At 44.1% G+C, this 20,312-nt stretch overlaps 1 protein-coding gene across 2 annotated transcripts in view; it reads left to right on the forward strand.

Annotated features, from left to right (window-relative positions):
• CCBE1 (collagen and calcium binding EGF domains 1) overlaps positions 1 to 20,312 on the forward strand; it is a 286,875-nt gene that overhangs the window by 9,656 nt on the left and 256,907 nt on the right. The gene's annotated exons all lie outside the window — the stretch shown is intronic.

Raw genomic sequence — 20,312 nt, forward strand, 5'->3', positions numbered from 1 at the left:
GGTTACAATGGCTATTGCTCTATTTCTTAACTATTAGCAAAATATAGGTCTTAAAAATGGTTACAAAGAAGATAAAGATAGAAAAATAGAAATAATGGTACCAAGTAACAGCTTACTCTTTCTATGTGTACACTTAAGACAGAGGACCACATCCAGGTACCATTTTTACCCCCTTCTGTGCCTCTCGACTCCAGCATGTCAGGCCAGAGCCGGTCCCTCAATTCCTAGGAAAGACGAAAATACGAGGTGGGCGTCCCCATAGAACCTCGGGAGGTCAAACACCTAACCCGACCAGCAGGTAGAGGGTAGAATGACACTCAAAATGAGTGTGTGCTGCGCCCATCTTTTATAATCATGAGGTCACGTATTTCTCTTTCTTATCTGTCATGCCAATTGATGCTGGTCTGTCTGCTGTGAGACCAGTTCTTACAAGGGAGTTGTGAACTTAATTTACACTTGTAAGAGAGAATTGAGATGATTAAATTTTGAAGTACTGGACATTGTTTTCTCAGTGGGAAATTCCTCTTCCTGGGACTGTGTTCGAATCAACATAGGTGCCAGCCGCAGCCTCGAGGCCAGCTTATTGACTTAGCTGCTCTCTGTCCACATATGTGTTTCAGCTTCTCAGGATCAGATGAGCCAGCATAGACTACGCTGATATTATTGCTCCTTCTCTGCCCTGTGCTTCAGAGAGGCAAATAAGATGGATGATATGGGGTTATAGTCTGTCTGGCCACAGCAGCCCATTGCGGTTCTATATGTGGCTGCCGAGGTGCTTTGTTCAATGATGGCCCTGTGCAGAATTGCCTAAGTCTGCTGAATTCCACCTGCAGAGGCTTTTTCCAACAAGTACAGGCAGTCCCCGGGTTACGTACAAGATAAGAACAAACCTACAGTCCCTAAGTTGAATCTGTATGTAAGTCGGAACTGGCGTCCAGATTCAGCCGCTGCTGAAACTGATCAGTTTCAACAGCGGCTGAATCTGGACGCCAGTTCTGACTTACATACAGATTCAACTTAAGAACCCCAGGCATCCCCAAGTCAGCTGCTGCTGAAACTGATCAGCGGCTGATTCCAGGAAGCCCGGAGCAGGGGCTTCCTGTAGTCAGCCACTGGTCAGATTCAGCAGCGGCTGAATCGGGGATGCCTGGGGCAGAGCAGCTGGGGTGCTGCTGGGTTGGTCCAGTAGCGCCGCCGCTCCTCAGCGCTACTGGACCAACCCAGCAGCACCCAAGCTGCTCTGCCCCAGGCGTCCTGATTCAGCCGCTGCTGAATCTGACCAGCAGTGGCTGAATCAGGAGCCTGGGGCAGAACAGCTGGGGTGCTGCCCGGTTGGTCCAGTAGCGCCCAGAGCGGCGCTACGGGACCAACTGGCAGCGCCCCAGCTGCTGTACCACAGGTGTCTGGAGCAAAGCCACGGAGCACGGGGGCAGCGGGACAGCCCTGTCCGCTGCCCATGTGTTCCGCCGCTTTGCTTCCTCTCCCTGGTCTGCTGGAGACCAGGGAGAGGAACCCCGTTCGTAACTGCGGATCCGATGTAAGTCGGATCCGCGTAACTCGGGGACTGCCTGTATTACTAAAGTAACATGCAAGTAAAGCAAGGGTATGGGAAGTGATGTGCATGTTGATGGCACATAAGGTTGACTGTGAGCTGTCTGCTCCCTCTGCAGCCAATCAAAGTGCTGGTCAGTCGGCATCCCCTTCCCCCCACTAATTCTATGTATACAAGCGGAGTTAGCAAAACTACCCAGTCCCAGGAGCCTGTCTGGGTTATGACAATCTCTTGTGACCTCCTGATATAAAAGGGGGCAACTCATGCAGACCATTCACTAACCTAGGCTACCCATCACTGCCACATGCCTTTCAAACCGTACTAATTTTTTCTTTGGACTTTCTCTATTAAAACTTGTAATAGGGATGTGAAAGGTTAACTGGTAGGGCTGGAGCAACTCCCCCTGCAGCAGCCCCTGTTTGTGGTGGGCTCAGCGCCCTGTCCCCCTTCCTACCCTCCCAGCAGGTTACACACTAGCTCCCTGGGTAGTGGACCCAGAGAGCCGGCGGCAGAGTCCTCAGCAAAGCCGCCTCCCTGGGAGCAGGGCCAGTAACCCTTGCTGCCTCACTCCTGGGGTGGCTTCACTGCAGGCTCTGCAATAAGTTTCTTTAAGCTTTGTACTGCAGAGCCCCCAGTGTACGTCACTGCTCTGATTTGTAGCAGTTACATTTTTACATCCCTAGTCAAGAGAGAGAATGCATGTTGGCAGGGTTTAGGGAGCAGTGTGCTTCTGATGTCTGATAAAAGCTCACTGACTCTTCTCTGCAATAAGCCTTCAGATCTCCTTGTCACCTATTTGGTTTATTTTTCATTCTGGGAAATCTGTCAGCCTCATGTGATGTTATCTCTGCATCTTAAACTTCCAAGCAGTCACCCTGCAGAAGCTGAGTCAATTCCCACAATGAGATTCCCCTCCCCCCCAGCTTTAATAAGAGTTGGTTCTAGTGTACTAGGCCCTGGTTCTCCCCCACAGATCATAGAATCATAGAAAAATAGGACTGGAAGGGACCTCGAGAGGTCATCGAGTCCAGCCCCCTGCCCTCAAGGCAGGATCAAGCTCCGTCTACACCATCCCTGACAGATGTCTATCTAACCTGTTCTTAAATATCTCCAGAGAGGGAGATTCCACCACCTCCCTTGGCAATTTATTCCAATATTTGACCACCCTGACAGTTAGGAATTTTTTCCTAATGTCCAATCTAAACCTCCCCTGCTGCACTTTAAGCCCATTACTCCTTGTCCTGTCCTCAGAAACCAAGAGGAACAAATTTTCTCCTTCCTCCTTGTGACACCCTTTTAGATATTTGAAAACCGCTATCATGTCCCCCCTTAATCTTCTTTTTTCCAAACTAAACAAGCCCAGTTCATGAAGCCTGGCTTCATAGGTCATGTTCTCTAAACCTTTAATCATTCTTGTCGCTCTTCTCTGTACCCTTTCCAATTTCTCCACATCTTTCTTGAAATGTGGCGCCCAGAACTGGACACAGTACTCCAGCTGAGGCCTAACTAGTGCAGAGTAGAGCGGCAGAATGACTTCACGAGTTTTGCTTACAACACACCTGTTGATACAACCTAGAATCATATTTGCTTTTTTTGCAACAGCATCAGACTGTTGGCTCATATTCAACTTGTGGTCCACTATGACCCCTAGATCCTTTTCCGCCATGCTCCTTCCTAGACAGTCGCTTCCCATCTTGTATGTATGGAACTGATTGTTCCTTCCTAAGTGGAGCACTTTGCATTTCTCTTTATTAAACCTCATCCTGTTTACCTCTGACCATTTCTCTAACTTGCTAAGGTCATTTTGAATTATGTCCCTATCCTCCAAAGAAGTTGCAACCCCACCCAGTTTGGTATCATCTGCAAACTTAATAAGCGTACTCTCTATCCCAATATCTACATCATTGATGAAGATATTGAATAGTACGGGTCCCAAAACAGACCCTTGAGGAACTCCACTTGTTATCCCTTTCCAGCAGGATTTAGAACCATTAACAACAACTCTCTGACTACGGTTATCCAGCCAATTATGCACCCACCTTATCGTGGCCCTATCTAAGTTATATTTGCCTAGTTTATCATACTCTGACTCTTTACACTCACTAGTCCTGGATGACTCATCAGGCTTAAACAGGCTCTAGTATCACTGTATAAATGTAAGATTATTACTGTCATCAGAAGATACCTTTAATTCTTTGTTTTACCAACTTTCAGTTCAGCATATCAAAATACAATACAAATCCATTAGCTAAAACTCAGTAACTCAAAAGCCACTAAATATTAATCCATTGTACAGAAAGAGGAAATTAAGGCACAACCAAATCATGTATTTTTTTTTTTTTTTTTTTCCTCCTCAGGTCACAGAGGTGAGTTCGTGGCAGAGCCAGATGTATTGTCTATTGCTCAGTGAATCTAAATCCTGTTCTCTACCCAGCTGAACATGCTCCTTTTCTCCTTTTACCCCACACATCAGTCTTATTCTTGGTACCCCTTTATGATCAGCCACCATCTTCAGAGTGTCTCTTCCAATGAAACAATCTATGGCTGCGTCTAGACTGGCACGATTTTGCTCAAATACTTTTAACGGAAAAGTTTTTCCGTTAAAAGTATTTGCACAAGAGAGCATCTATACTGGCATGTGCCTTTCTGCAAAAGATTTGCTTTTGCACAAAAGCATCCGTGCCAGTGTAGATGCTCTCTTGCACAAGAAAGCTCTGATGGCCATTTTAGTCATCGGGCTTTCTTGTGCAAGAAATTTAATGTGGCTGTCTACACTGGCCCTCTTGTACAAGAATACTTGCGTAAGAGGGCTTATTCTTGAGCGGGACCATCGGAGTATTTGCACAAGAACCACTGATTTTTGTACATTACAAAGTCAATGTTCTTGTGCAAATACTTGCGGCCAGTGCAGACAGACAGCAAGATTTTGCGCAAAAGCGGCCACTTCTGCACAGAATCATGCCAGTCTAGACGCACCCTATTTGTATTTGTCATCCTGGAAATACACACAAGTGACACATAAATCAAAGAAAGATAAACAGAACCAGCAGATTGTAACATGAAGATTGATGGGTTACACAAAATAATTTGCTCAAAGCACCCTTGAGTTATGTATACTGTATTCATGTCCATAAGTCCATTTCATAAAGCATGGGGGGAGGTGTCTGTCACAGTATATTCTTTCAAAAGTTTGACAGACTTGATTTGATATAGCTTCGAAATGTTACTATGTAGGAAAAAATGCTGCTTCCCATCTATTTTATTTTTTTAGTACAGGCAGTCCCCGGGTTACGTACAAGATAGGGACTGTAGGTTTGTTCTTAAGTTGAATTTGTTTGTTCTTAAGTTGAATTTGTATGTAAGTCAGAACTGGCTCCAGATTCAGCTGCTGCCACTGAAACTGACCAGGGGCTGACTACAGGAAGCTGGAGGCAGAGTTGCTCTGCCCCCGGCTTCCTGGAATCAGCCACTGATCAGTTTCAACAGCTGCTGAATCTGGAGCCTGGGACAGAACAGCTGGGGCGCTGCCCGGTAGGTTCCCACAGGACCAACCCGGCAGCACCCCAGCTGCTCTACCCGAGGCGTCCCGCAACAAAAGCCTGGTCTGCTGGGGGGGGGGGGTGCACTAGCTGCGCCCCCTCCCCCCCAGCACACCAGGGAGACCCGAGCAAAGCCGCACAGGCGGAGGGACCCTGCCGCCCGTGTGGCTTTGCTCCTGTCTCCCTGGTCTGCTGGGGGGGGGGGGGGTCCTAATTAGTCCTAATTAGGTTGATTTTTCTTTTATAGCTTATTCAGTAGTTCCCTGTCCAGTATCTGAGGCTATTTCCTTTACAGCTAATCACTCCCAGGCAAACACACATTGAAAACCTCAGAGTTGGTTTTTTTTTTTTTTTAAAGTCCACCAAAACAGGCAGTAAAGTCGGTTAAGGAGTTTGTACTTGTGACTTCAGTATTCCAGAGGGCAAAGGTGCCTTTGTAAAGAGCAGCCTCCCTGATCCATATCCAGCAGCGAGCGAGTAAATAGTAACCTAACATTGACTTTGGTTGCTGTGTATGATGCTGCTCAAATAGCTGTGGAAGAAAAGTTGGGAATTCTTTGTGAACTACAACAAAATAATCCCTGTAGCACTGGCCTCCACTGCCCTTTTCTCACACAGCTTCCCCTAAAATTCCCACCACTGCAGGGCCATCTACCCTATGGGAGTCAATGGTCCTAACCTGCCAAAAACTTAAAGAGCCTGGGGGGGTAAGAGGAGGGGGACGAAGGGAGACTTGAAGCCCTTTAAGAGAGGGAGGGAGGGAAAGGGGGATCATGGGGAGCTGGAGCTGAGGGTCAGGGGGGAATGGAGGAGCTGGGTGAGGGGTGTCATGGTCCTATACCAGATATAGGATGGCTACTGAGCTTACTTCTGAGCAAGATGCGTACCAGGTGTGTTCATCATAAGCTCCTTTAATACTTTGCTAGGCATAGAATCATAGAATTATAGGACTGGAAGGGACCTCAAGAGGTCATTGAGTCCAGCCCCCCGCCCTCAAGGCAGGACCAAGCTCTGTCTACACCATCCCTGACAGATGTCTATCTAACCTGTTCTTAAATATCTCCAGAGAGGGAGATTCCACCACCTCCCTTGGCAATTTATTCCAATATTTGACCACCCTGACAGTTAGGAATTTTTTCCTAATGTCCAATCTAAACCTCCCTTGCTGCACTTTAAGCCCATTACTCCTTGTCCTGTCCTCAGAAACCAAGAGGAACAAATTTTCTCCTTCTTCCTTGTGACACCCTTTTAGATATTTGAAAACCGCTATCATGTCCCCCCTTAATCTTCTTTTTTCCAAACTAAACAAGCCCAGTTCATGAAGCCTGGCTTCATAGGTCATGTTCTCTAGACCTTTAATCATTCTTGTCGCTCTTCTCTGTACCCTTTCCAATTTCTCCACATCTTTCTTGAAATGTGGTGCCCAGAACTGGACACAGTACTCCAGCCGAGGCCTAACTAGTGCAGAGTAGAGCAGCAGAATGACTTCGAGTTTTGCTTTCAACACACCTGTTGATACAACCTAGAATCATATTTGCTTTTTTTGCAACAGCATCACACTGACTCGTATTCAACTTGTGGTCCACTATGACCCCTAGATCCTTTTCCGCCATGCTCCTTCCTAGACAGTCGCATCCCATCTTGTATGTATGGAACTGATTGTTCCTTCCTAAGTGGAGCACTTTGCATTTCTCTTTATTAAACTTCATCCTGTTTACCTCTGACCATTTCTCTAACTTGCTAAGATCATTTTGAATTATGTCCCTATCCTCCAAAGAAGTTGCAACCCCACCCAGTTTGGTATCATCTGCAAACTTAATAAGCGTACTCTCTATCCCAATATCTATATCATTGATGAAGATATTGAACAGTACGGGTCCCAAAACAGACCCTTGCAGAACTCCACTTGTTATCCCTTTCCAGCAGGATTTAGCACCGTTAACAACAACTCTCTGACTACGGTTATCCAGCCAATTATGCACCCACCTTATCGTGGTCCTATCTAAGTTATATTTGCCGAGTTTATCAATAAGAATATCATGCGAGACCGTATCAAATGCCTTACTAAAGTCTAGGTATATGACATCCACCGCTTCTCCCTTATCCACAAGGCTCGTTATCCTATCAAAGAAAGCTATCAGATTAGTTTGGCATGACTTGTTCTTCACAAACCCATGCTGGCTATTCCCTATCACTTTATTACCTTCCAAGTGTTTGCATAGGATTTCCTTAATTACCTGCTCCATTATCTTCCCTGGGACAGACGTTAAACTGACCGGTCTGTAGTTTCCTGGGTTGTGTTTATTCCCTTTTTTATAGATGGGCACAATATTTGCCATTTTCCAGTCTTCTGGAATCTCCCCTGTCTTCCATGATTTTTCAAAGATCATAGCTAAAGGCTCAGATACCTCCTCTATCAGCTCCTTGAGTATTCTAGGATGCATTTCATCAGGACCTGGTGACTTGCTGACATCTAACTTTCCTAAGTGATTTTTAACTTGTTCTTTGTGTATCCTATCTTCTAAACTTTCACTTTCTCTGCTTGTATTCACTACGTTAGGCACACCTCCAGACTTCTCGGTGAAGACTGAAACAAAGAAGTCATTGAGCATCTCTGCCATTTCCAAGTTTCCTGTTACTGCTTCTCCCTCCTCACTAAGCAGTGGGCCTACCCTGTCCTTGGTCTTCCTCTTGCTTTTAATGTATTTATAAAAGGTCTTCTTGTTTCCCTTTATGCCTGTAGCTAGTTTGATCTCATTTTGTGCCTTTGCCTTTCTAATCTTGCCCCTGCATTCCTGTGTTGTTTGCCTATATTCATCCTTTGTTATTTGTCCTAGTTTCCATTTTTTTATATGACTCCTTTTTTATTTTGAGATCATGCAAGCTCTCCTTGTTAAGCCAAGCTGGTCTTTTTGCCATATTTTCTATCTTTCCTACACAGCGGAATTGTTTGCTTTTGGGCCTTTAACAACATCCCTTTGAAATACTTCCCTTCAGTCTTGCTTCCCATGGGACCTTACCTACAAGTTCTCTGAGCTTATCAAAATCTGCCTTCCTGAAATCCATTACCTCAATTGTGCTGGTCTCCCTTCTACCTCTCCTTAAGATCATGAACTCTATTATTTCATGATCACTGTCCCCCATACTGTCTTCCACTTTCAAGTTCTCAACAAGTTCCTCCCTATTTGTTAAAATCAAATCCAGAACAGCTTCTCCTCTGGTAGCTTTTTCAACCTTCTGGAACAGAAAGTTGTCTCCAATGCAGTCCAGAAACTTATTGGATGGCTTGTGCCCTGCTGTGTTATTTTCCCAACATATGTTTGGATAGTTAGCATGGCTGTGGTTAGCTTGAAGATATTTTACACATAGTGTTACCTAGTGGCAGAACAGTATAATAGTTTAGTGTTCCATTACATCTCCCTCTTACGTCCTACATTCCTACCATTTACAATATTTAAGCGATCATGGTGTTTTTGAAGTTCTGTGTGTATCAGTGATTCAGAGATACTTAATACATACTGGTTTTCTAATTATATGACCCATGTGCATAACAGCTTGGTTATCTGGCTGTCCATTCATTGTGACAACTGGTTGAAGTAGGTCTAGAATCCTGGAAAAATCATCTTATTATTCTGCATCTACCATCTGTAGCACTTGCATTTTATATTTTTTTTTTTTTTTTTTTTTTTTTGAGGAACACGCTATAGATGTCAATGATTTCTGCTGGACACTCTACTGTTGGCCTCAAAATACATATGGCATGGATATACAGCTGGAACTGTCTGTCCTCTTTCTCCATCCCATTTGACACAGTCGCCAAGTTCTAAGCCAGGCAGTTGTGAGTGTCGTACATTGTAAAAACTTTTAACCTTTATCTAATTTGACTACTCTCCATGTTTGGCCATTTTGGAGATAATTCAGCTTCTTTTACAGAGTTGGAACACGTTCTATCTTCCCATCAATAGTTGTGCTGGACAATAGCTAATAACTGCTACTGGTGGTGTTCTTATCTTCTTGCTGTAGGATTTTTCTGGCTGTCAATACAGATCTCTCAGACTCTCCATTCACTTATAGGTAATGTGGACTGCAAATAATATGATCAAAATCCCATTTAGTTTGGATTAATTTAAACTCTGTTGCAACAAACTGTGGTCTTACCCATCACTAGTTACTGTGGAATGTAAAAGTGAACTTAAGTTTCTCCAAAACCGTGTGGTGTGTTTCAGTACATATCTATATTCCTGGAAAAATAGTCTAACACAGTTCTCTGAATGACTTGTAGAAGTCATTAAGATACTGTCATTACCATGACAAGGGTTAGTAGATCTAGTGGTTAGACTAGGTGGCAGGAGGCAGGCAGGGTCAGGTCACTGGGAAATCAGGGATAAGCATTCGGTTTCCAACAGCAACTGAATAATGAAGTTGAGGACGAACTGGGATTGGAAGCTGAAAGAGTCTAGGGCCTATCTCAAGGAGGGTCTGGAGCAGAGATGAGCTGGGAATTTATGGAGTTGCTTATTTTTTCTCTCCTTGGCTTCCCCCCCCTCTCTCATTCTGTCTGCAACTTGGTGTACTTCTTGTGTTTATCCTTTCCGTTTCTTTAGGTTACTTCTGACACCATGTCACGGTCTTACACCAGATATGGTCTGTCCTGAACTTATTTCTGAGCAAGATGCATATCCGATATGTTCACTGCAAGGTTCTTTGATGCTCTGTCAGACATGGAGAAGGCTAGCTTAAAAAGGAAACTTACTCAGCTTATTTCACTACAAGGGTATAGGAGGATGTGGACCTGGAGCTGGGGCAAGAACTGGGGTAGAGGAGAGAGCCCGTTTGGGGACCTGGAGCCAGCCAGCAGGCGAGTGAGTGAGAGGAAAACAGCAGACCTAACAGGAGAGAATATGATGAAGGGAAGGAGAGGAGTATGAGTGGGAGGGAGGAGAATGGAGTATGGGGCATAACAATGAAATGAGCAGGGCACCAGGCTTGGACCGGCTCTCAGGATCCACCTTGGGGGAGCAGCCTGATACAGGGCTTTCGCAGTCTGCTGGGCTGGCTATCTTTCTTTGACACATTTTAGTGTTGCCTGGCAGGTATCAACTTGTCTAGCCAGAAGCTTCATGCTGCTCTGCCCCTTTCTGCCTACCACATCCAGCATTGTATGCTGTTAAGATGAGTGGTGTATAGAGCACTGCTATCCTTTCTTGCCACCCATGTTCATGTACAGCCCCACGTGTGCCTGCTCTATGGAGCTCTCTTTTGCATACAGCATGTTAGTCCTGTTACAACTGTGCCCTGGCATTATTGACACTAAAACCAAAGTAACACCCATGATATTTCATTGATCTGCTGTGTGTGTAATATCAGAAACTTTCTCCATAACTGTTGCCTGTATTAAAGGTTCTCATACTGTATTGGATACTCGGGTCTCTCAGGCTATGTCTACATTACAGGCTTCTTGCGCAAGAAGCTTTTTGTGGAAGAGATCATCCTCAAACTTCTTGCACAAGAGTGTATCCACACCACAAAAGTGCATAGAAAAAGCGATGCACTTTTGCGCAAGAGAGCATCCAGACTGCATGGATGCTCTCTCAAAAGGAAACTCTAATTGCCATTAACAGAATGGCCACCAGGGCACCTGTGCTTTTTTTCAATTGCCTCTTTTTGTGCAAAAACCTCCTGTTCCCTGTCCCCCCACACCTCTTTGTGCAAGAGTTCTTGCTCAAAAAGGAGTTCTTCCTCGTAGAAGGAGGAATACCTAAACCAGAAACACCTTTGTTCTTTCGTCTTACTTGTGCAAAAATGTGTTTGAGGTGTGGACGCTCCACTAGTTTTGTGGAAAAATGGCCGGTTTTGCACAAAAACTCTGTAGTGTAGATCTAGCCTCAGTATCTTATGTGTCTCTGTTCTGTCTGGAGAAGGTGAGGTGAGGGGTTGGTTCCCAGAATGCACAGAAACAACCTTGGGGCCCTTGCTTAATTCCTGGGTTTCATGATAAAATGTGATCTCAACTTCAATACAATGGAGGGTCCTTAAGACAAGACCAACAGTGAAAAGGACATGGTTCTCAACCTGGCTTAAAGTGGCTGTTTTCTCTTCCGCTTCTTTTTTGCTGAAGTGTGAATGTATTCTAGTCTGTGGATGTAACTGTGGGTGGTGGAGTGGGGAGCACTGTAGCTGAGCTAGTAACCTCACAAACTTTGTAAAGCTCATCAGCCCCAGAGTTAAGTAGCTAGGGTTCATCAGAACCCAAAGGCAGAGTTAACTAATCCTTAGGACTGTGGTGTCCAACCAGTTCTGAAGCAGTAGCCTACTGCTATAGCGAACTAGCCACATTCAACCAGTCAAATAGCCACTAGTGGCTAGTGTGTTGGACACCATGGCCTTAGGCTTGCCAGAGACAGCTATTCTAACACTTCTGCTGACACTGAATATTTCCTTTAAAGGATTTTCAGTGGCTCAGACCTTATCCTGTATCTCTGTCTCTGAGTTCTTTCAAACAGAGCTCATTTCAGAGAAGAGCCATTTTGCATGTTTAGAAGACTCCTCAAACTATTCACAACACTTACTTTTCCTGTGTCCTCTATCTTTGAAATGTCTTGGCTGACTAATGTCCAGTTTGGAAAATTTTCCACTGGCCATAGACTACATGCCAGGTCCCTTTTTTTAAAGAAGAGATCTTAAAGGGGGAGTGTGGCAAACTTGGGTAAATAATGGAAAGCAAGATTCAGATTTCATCATAATGCAAACTAAAAGAATCCTGCGTCTTTTGAACCTTCCTCCTGTGCAGTTTTGATTGCACAATTATTTTATCACCTTTATAAAGACCAGCATTACCGTAAGTCTCTCAGAAAGCTGGGAAAGATCACTACTATGAGGAGGCATAAGAGCCCAGATCTTCAAAGGGAGTTACTGATCTGAGGAAGTGGGTCTGGTCCACGAAAGCTCATCATCTAATAAACCATCTTCTTAGTCTTTAAAGTTCTACATAGTCCAGTATTTTGCTTCAGCTACACCAGACTAACACGGCTACATTTCTATTACTACTTCAAAACTTCACTTATTCCATGTCTCTTCCCTTTAAAATCAAGAATAGTGTTTGTTATCCAAGCAGAGCATGACACTTTCCATACAAGAACACCTGCTGCTCCTATGGATTTCCATTGTTAGCTGCAGGCTGGCTCATTCACAGATGCACAACTTCTAATCCATGGGGTGGACATGAGATGATCAACATATTCATCTATCCTTCAGTTTGTTTTAAAATACATTGCAATGTGACTGGCTGTTAGCAGCAGCAGCAATTGTTGTGATACTTCGCCCATAAAGTCGGTTGCAAGAGGAAACCAAAAATAATAGGATTCAAGTTGGTTTTGGTTTTGCCTCTGAGACATTTTCAGCTGAATCGAAACCTAACTCATCCGCTTTCCTTTGCACCCAGTTCTAGAACAACGCAGATGAAAAAGGAGAGGGAGGGCGCTTTGCTGCCAGCTTTGTGCTAAATAGTTTTTCTCTGCAAAAAAAACCCTCGATTTCTATTTGGTACACTGTGGGTACATTACAGGTGGAAAGGTTGCGGTTAGAAAAGGATTAGATTCATTTTCCCTCTGATAACGACTGAGCCAGAGAGAAGGCTTTCAGGAAGCTGCTGAACATATGCTCCACTTATGGTTTACAAAATATTAAACATACACGGCCATAGTAACATCATAATGCTAGCTGGTTTGGGGGAGGGGGGCGAGGGAGGGCTGGCTTTGGCCCTGTCCTCCAATGTGCCCCCTGTGGGGTGCCAGGAACATTGAAGCTGCCACAATATAGCTGATTTGTCAGAAAGAACAAATACCTATGGGGATGGTGCTGAAACTGCCTCTTCCTCCTTCACAGTACAACTCTGAAGAGAGCCTGAATTTGGTTATAAAATGTTAATTGTTACCTAATGCCATTATCTTGGCACATAGTCCCCACTGATGGCAAGAGGGATTGTGCTGTGGCACGATCATTCTCTATGGTACCTGCTTTGCAGCCATGGTCTATAGAGACTAATTAAAAATGCTGTTTGACCTTTGCAGAATGGGTTTGACACTCCTCATGTAGTTTAATTCTACCTTAGTGAAATCAGTGGAAGTGTGAGGGGTTGATAAAAGCCATGTTTTGTTAACCATGGTGTAAGTGGAACCTCAGCCCAATTAGGTCAGAGTGAAAGGCACCTGTGGAGTGAGGGGAATAACTGGTGATCTAAACTAGCTAGGAAGTGATCAGGGCCTTTCTGAAGGAAGGGTCGCAAGGCAGTGGGAAGGATGGAGAACATTGTGAGGTATCTTGGGGTTTCCTCTTTGGGCTAAGGGCTGAGAGAGAGCTGAAGCTAGAACCAGGGAGTCTTGAGCTGGGGGGCCAGAGGCACTGATTTGTTAGACTGTCTCCTTGGAAGTGAGGGGGATGGACTAAAGCATGGTCAGAGGGTAGAGTTATGAGTTATCCTGTGATGCAGGGATACTAGAACGAGAGCTGCTATTCCGTGTTCTCCCCTGATGGGTGTGTGCCAGCACTGAGAGTGCTCTTCAACAGGGAGTTCTGCCCCTGACGATAGTGAGAGCAAGATCAAGAGTTCACATTTGAGAGTCTCATTGGGTTCTTAAAAACAAAAAAAGGTGGGGCTATGTGAGCCGGAGGGAAGGTGGAGGTAAGTAGTGAGACGGACACTTCAAATTCTTATCCTTGAGCCCTTAATTTAGTGCCCAGGATCCTCTTTCCCCATCTCTCATCAAGACAGTTACAATAAAGTAGGCTTTCCTAACATCTGAAAATTGTAGCTGCCTCCTAAGGCCTTCAGGATTTTTATCTTCCAGTATTTATATTAGACACATAGTCCAAAATGGAGCACAATTCAGTTCTACCTTGATACAAAGCCATTGTTATGCAGCAACCACTCTCTCTTATTCCTATTTAAAAACAATGGAAGCTTTACTCAAAACCTGCATACTACTTACCAACATAAATGAATTAGCTGGTAAAATTGCTGTGAGGTACAGGAGTTCTATGGCCTCCAGCATAGAGCTGCAGAAAAGGAAGCATGGAAAGATTAGGCTTTGTGTTTGAGGCCACAGTGGAAGAACTTGAGCTGGGAGTAGAACCTTGCTCCCTTTACAGTGCAGTGTGGCTACTTAGACTCACGCTGCAGAGGCATGTTTAGACACTCTGGCTACGTCTAGACTGGCATGATTTTTCCGGAAATGCTTTTAACGGAAAAGTTTTCCGTTAAAAGCATTTTCGGAACAGAGCGTCTAGATTGCGGAAAAGCGTCCGTGCCAAAAGCACTTTTTGCGGAAAAGCGTCCGTGCCAATCTAGACACGCTTTTCTGCAACAAAGCCCCGATTGCTATTTTTGCGTTCGGGGCTTTTTTGCGGAAAACAAATCTGTCTACACTGGCCCTCTTGCGCAAAACTTTTGCCCGAATGGGAGCAGCATAGTATTTCCGCAAAAAGCGCTGATTTCTTACAGTAGGAAGTCAGTGCTTTTGCAGAAATTCAAGTGGCTAGTGTACACAGCTGGCAAGTTTTTCCGGAAAAGCGGCTGATTTTCCGGAAAAACTGGCCAGTCTAGACACAGCCTCCAAATATAGCTTTGATAAAACCTATGGCAGTTCTTCAGAAGAATCGCAGTTTATGCTCTCGTGGTCTTGCACCTAACATAGGTGACAACTTACTGCTTTTTGCAGTCCACAGACCAACACAACAGGCCATAGTGCTTCGTCATGCCTGACCATGAATGTCCTGAACTTCCCTTTTCCAAAAATAACTTTCACATCTGCTCTGTAGCTCACAACACACTTCAAGCCACAACTAAACAGCACAACGCTCCTGTGACGCAGGTAAGTGTCATTACAGCCTTCCCATTTTACAAATGAGGAAATGGAAGCTCAGATATGTGGATTTGTATAGGATTGAACCCTTCCATTGCCTCATGTCCTAAAGCTTTTGTAACTTCATACAGTGGAGTACAGGCAGTCCCCGGGTTATGTACAGGATAGGGACTGTAGGTTTGTTCTTAAGTTGAATCTGTATGTAAGTCGGAACTGTCAGCTGCCCGCGTGCTCCGCCGCTTTGCTCTGCTTTGCTTCCCGTCCCCCTGGTCTGCAGACCAGGGGGATGGGGAGCAAAGCGGCGGAACACACGGGCAGCGGACAGCCCAGACGCGTTTGGGCTGTCTGCTGCGCGCGTGCTCCGCCGCTTTGCTTCCTCTCCCTGGTCTGCTGGAGACCAGGGAGAGGGAGGGCCCCGTTTGTAACTGCGGATCCGACATAAGTCGGATCCGCGTAACTCGGGGACTGCCTGTACTAGAAAAACTCTAAGCCACACTCTCTGTAGCACATTAAGGAAAGTACTAAAGAGTCCACGAAGTGCACTAAAGATTCTGCTATTTCCAGTCTTACATAACTGGAACTTGGCTACCACATAGAAGGGCAGCAGCACAAAACTCTGGTATTTTTGTTTTCATACAGATGTTTGGAGACAATCTGTTTTAGATTTCTTTTTACTGAACTCAGAATCTATTCCCTCCACCTGCCTTAACTAAGCAAAAGGATTAGTTCTTGCAAACATCCAATTTGTATTCTCATTCATTAGTATGGTTGGCTCCTCTTAATAGAGTCTCTGGGTTACTCAGGTTCAGACCACTGAGAAAAGGCGAGTGAAGCCCTACAGCCTTAACTTTTAGCTCATGCCGTAGAGGCACATGACTTTAGCTGCTGAGGTCACAGGTTCAATCCTTACTGTTGACAGCCAGAGTCCATTGGCTTTACACCTGCATTCCATGTTCTCTCAAAGCCTGACCAACCATGATTCACAGAGTTGACTAAATATTTTCTCCAGTGCTTATTGCGATAAGTGTCCCTCAGCATCTTGATGTAGGTTACCTGGTTTTGCAGAAATCTAAATGGAAATGTCTCCTGGGGAGGAATAGGTCTGGTATGACACTAGCCAGACAGGAACATAGAGATTGATTTACTAAACTTCAGCTCTGACAATCGTTCAGTAAAAAGCTTCTAAGAGGATTAGAACTGTCCATATGTTGGAGCTTCTGATATGTAATCAAGACAATAGCGTGATTTACTTTCTGCTGTTAGTGTTCCTATGCTTAGGGATGATCCAAACAGGTTTGAAAATCTTTGCGCTCAAAGGCCTGTGATTCCCTAGCAGAAAAGTGCCACCTGTGATTCTTCATACTGGCCAGAGATCTTAGAATCTCATGTATGAATCACACACCTTCTGGGTGTGTGGTTCTGTCCCAGCTAGCTGCATTGAGACCACTTTCAGAGAGAATAAGGAGTCTGCTTTATAGCCCTAGGTAATAGCCAACTTGCTTTTAGCTCATGCTGCTGAGGCTCATGTACCAAACTCTAGAGGTTGCAGGTTCGATTCCACCTGTCAGCGATACAGCTACCCAAAACAGCTTTTAGCAACGAGGCTGTGTTAATGCAATCCTGTTGCTAACAGTTGAGGGGTGTGTGAGAATACTTTTTGCTGGCACTTTTGGCAACAAAATGCTTCTACCGCTGCCCCCAACAAGAGGGCTTGTTGGCAGAAGACTGTACCTGCTGACAAGCAGCATTCACACGTGCACTTACCATGGCAAAACCTTGCCTTTCACAGATGGGGTGTGTTAAGCACCCATGAATGACAAATGTTTTGTCTCACAAGTGTAGCCATAGCTTCAGAACCAGCTGTTTATACTTGTGCCACTCCTGGTGTCTGGAACCAGAATGCACATTGGTCACTTCTGTCCCTGCCTGAGAAGAGCGTCACATTGCTAGTGAAGGACTAGACTGGGGTAGAAAACCTAAGGCCCGGGGGTTGGATGCAGCCCTCAGATTGCCTAGATCTGGCCCCTTAGACTCGGGGTTCCACCCAGGATTGGTGGGTGTGGTGTGTGTGTTTGTGTGTGTGTGTGGTTTGAGTGGGAGTTGGGTTTTTTTCCCCCCACACTTGTGTGCAGCCATTGACTTATTTTTTTTTTCTGAGTCAGTGTCCCCTGGAAAAAAAAAGATTCCCTACCCCTGGACTGGACTCTTCTCTGTACTCTTTTAATGTAAACTGTTGCTACGGAGGGACCTTATTTCCCCTGTCAGCCCCGGGAGGTTATGAAAAACCTGGGATCAGCCTCTTCCCCTCCCCCTGCCAACCACAAATGCTGCTCATCCTTTATATTGCGTTCGTGTGTGTTTCTCAACAGAGAGCAGCCACACCCTGTCAGCCAGAATGCATTTTTATCTTAGATATAGATAACAAGGAAAAGTCTCTGTTCCTGGCACACAGGTTCCGCTCCAGTACAAGGCTATGCTGAACGTTTTCACTCAAAATGGCTGTCTGCCAATTGTAGGGAGCAAACTCTTCAAACTGTTAAAGAAGCAGTAGATAGAGAGCAAGTAGTAAAAGGTATCCGCTACATAACCCATAACTCTGAATCTGGGCATGACAGTCTGTGTTGTCAAATCTGTGCTGCACAAGCAACATTTGCCAAAGATGGTGGTGTACTAATGTTTGTGAAACTTGTAATGCCTTGTCCCACAGCCCTTAAGCTACTGACTGCTTGGTTTTTCAGTCTTCATTTTTATATTAACATGTTCATAGAATGTATTGTTTATGGAATTTGTCAAGAGCTTTGGAATCTGTCCAGGTGAATGGTGCTCCAGCTTTGGATACTTTACATCCTAACAATCTCCTTATATGCTTAAGGAATATGTCAAATATACTAATAAAAAGAAAACTGACTTTTTAAAATTCCATACGTATATGAAGCTAGGCATAAACACTTTTTTTTGAGAGAGAGAGACCTTCAAATCTCCCCTCCCCCCCCATTTCAGACTGATATTTATTATTGATCATTTGGGATTGGAGCAAATTTTTAGTCGAGTAATAAAATACTAATATAGTGGCAACACAAACAGTCCCTTCCCCCCCCCCCCGCCCCAAATAAATGTTGCAATAACAAGCAGACCATAATAGACAGAGCCCAAAAGGGGAAATTAGCAGTAGGCTTATTTTTAAACCAAACATCTGAGTGTTAATGAGGAAGAGTTACAACTAGAAAAGGCACTTGTGGTATAAAAGCGTATTTAGAACATTGAGTGCCTGTAAAGATTGAAAGCTTCAGAGAGGTAGCCGTGTTTAGTCTGTAACAGGAAAAACTTAAAACACAACGAATAGACTAGAAGTACCTTAAAGATTAACAAAACATGTAGATGGTATCATGAGCTCTTGTGGGCGCAACCTACTTCTTCAGATCACTGAAGTGTTAGACGTCCAGATCCAGATAGAAGTCCAATTGAGTGTGGTAAGGATTCAGTGAAATACAATTAAGATATTGCTCAGACAAGGGGCATCTTGTGCAGATGCCAATCAATATGAGGCACTGGGTTATTATCAAGAATGAAATCTGGACCAATTAACTCAGTTCTCTGACCCAGTTGCCTTTCTCACTGCTTTTGTTGTTAAAGACCTCTCCTGGTCTGCTCACACACAACCTTAAGCATACAAATTACTCTTACTTAAGCTGCAAGGGCATGCCTGCATTAGGAAATTATTTCTAAATAGCTTATTTCAAAATAATAACTACACTACAGGAAAGCCTCAATTAGTCTGAGGCAGGATCTCTTAAGGTGGATGCGCTACCTCAACTTAGAGCTCCAGAAGCACTGGGAAGTAATTATTTTGAATGACTCTGGGGAGTAGTTATTTCAAAATAGCAGCAGTGGAGCATCCACACTAATGCTATTTCAAAATAACTGTTTTGAAATAAGCGTTGTTCCTCATGGAAAGCAGGAGTTGTTATTTCAAAATACCCAGCTTCTTATATCAAAATAACAGTCTTGGTAGTGTGGACCCTCTGCTTCTTATTTCAAAATAAGGGAAATTATTTCCAAATAACTCCTTAGTGTGGAACAGAGCCAAGAGGTCTATGGCCAGCCACCCTTGAATTACACTGCAGAGCAACACTAGCAAATACGTTTTGGGAGAAGTCCGGGACTATGAATATCTTGTATTCATGAGAGACACATGAGAGTTCTGGCCAGTATAAGCTCATATAAATCCTATAATCCCAAAGGGAGCTTCACAGACACTTCAGTTTAAACACACTGGTCTAGATAAAACAAATTTAACTACAGAAAGATAGATTTTAAGTGACTATAAATAATGAGGCATATGTGTCATAATTGGTTACAGGTAGGTTTTAGTTTTACTTTTTACTTAACAAGCTAAGTGAATTCAAAGCAAACGTCTCTCTTAGAACCCATTCCAGCAGTCTGATTGACTGTATTTTTCAGTCAGATTCCTTCTTAGTCAATCAATTTACTTTGTCCTTCAGGTGTACATATAACCCTCTCTGTCTTTGAGAATCATTTGCAGCTAAGCTTCTGGAGGCTTTTTTTGGAAGGGGGCTACATCCTCTATCCTGCCAAAGAATGACCAATTAATTGGGTGATGGACCATTTGATTTTATTGACACCAGTCTGAGGAGTTGGCTAGCTTTTTTTCTCTGGGGAACTGGTGTGTGACTTTTTTTCCCAGACCCAGAACATATCTTTAATAGCATACAGTAGAATCCTGTAACTTCACATAAAATGTTGCCACACATTTTACCAGGTCAACAGTAATCACTAAACTAAGAGTTACCAAATGATACTTCACAAGGATATTTTGTAGGAAATTCATCATAGTCCTATAAAAGAGGGTCAATCACAGGGTACAGATTGAGCACATTTCTTATGGAGTGTGGTGAGCTTCTTCACAATTTTCGTGGGAGAAAACAGCCTATACTGGAACAGGATACCATACTCCAAGAGGCTCTGGGAGACAGACCCATAGTCTCCTATAGACAACCACCTAACCTCAAGATGATTCTTACCAACAACCACAGGACATACCACACTAATACCAACCCTGGTACCTTCCCTTGCAACAAACCCCGTTGCCAGCTTTGTCCACATATTCATTCTGCTGATACCATTATTGGACCTAACCAAGTGAGTTATAAGATCAAGAACACATATTCCTGCGCATCCAGAAATATAAATTTATGCTATCGTGCCGAAAGTGTCCGTCTGCTATGTACATTGGACAAACATCTCAGACACTTCGCCAAAGGATTAATGCCCACAAAACAGATATCAGACAAGATCACAAAAAAAAAAAAAAAAAAACAGTCTCTTGCCATTTTAACCAGA

The sequence above is a fragment of the Pelodiscus sinensis genome, chromosome 6 (assembly GCF_052426305.1).
Source record: "Pelodiscus sinensis isolate ZL-2025 chromosome 6, ASM5242630v1, whole genome shotgun sequence".
NCBI lineage: Eukaryota > Metazoa > Chordata > Testudines > Trionychidae > Pelodiscus > Pelodiscus sinensis.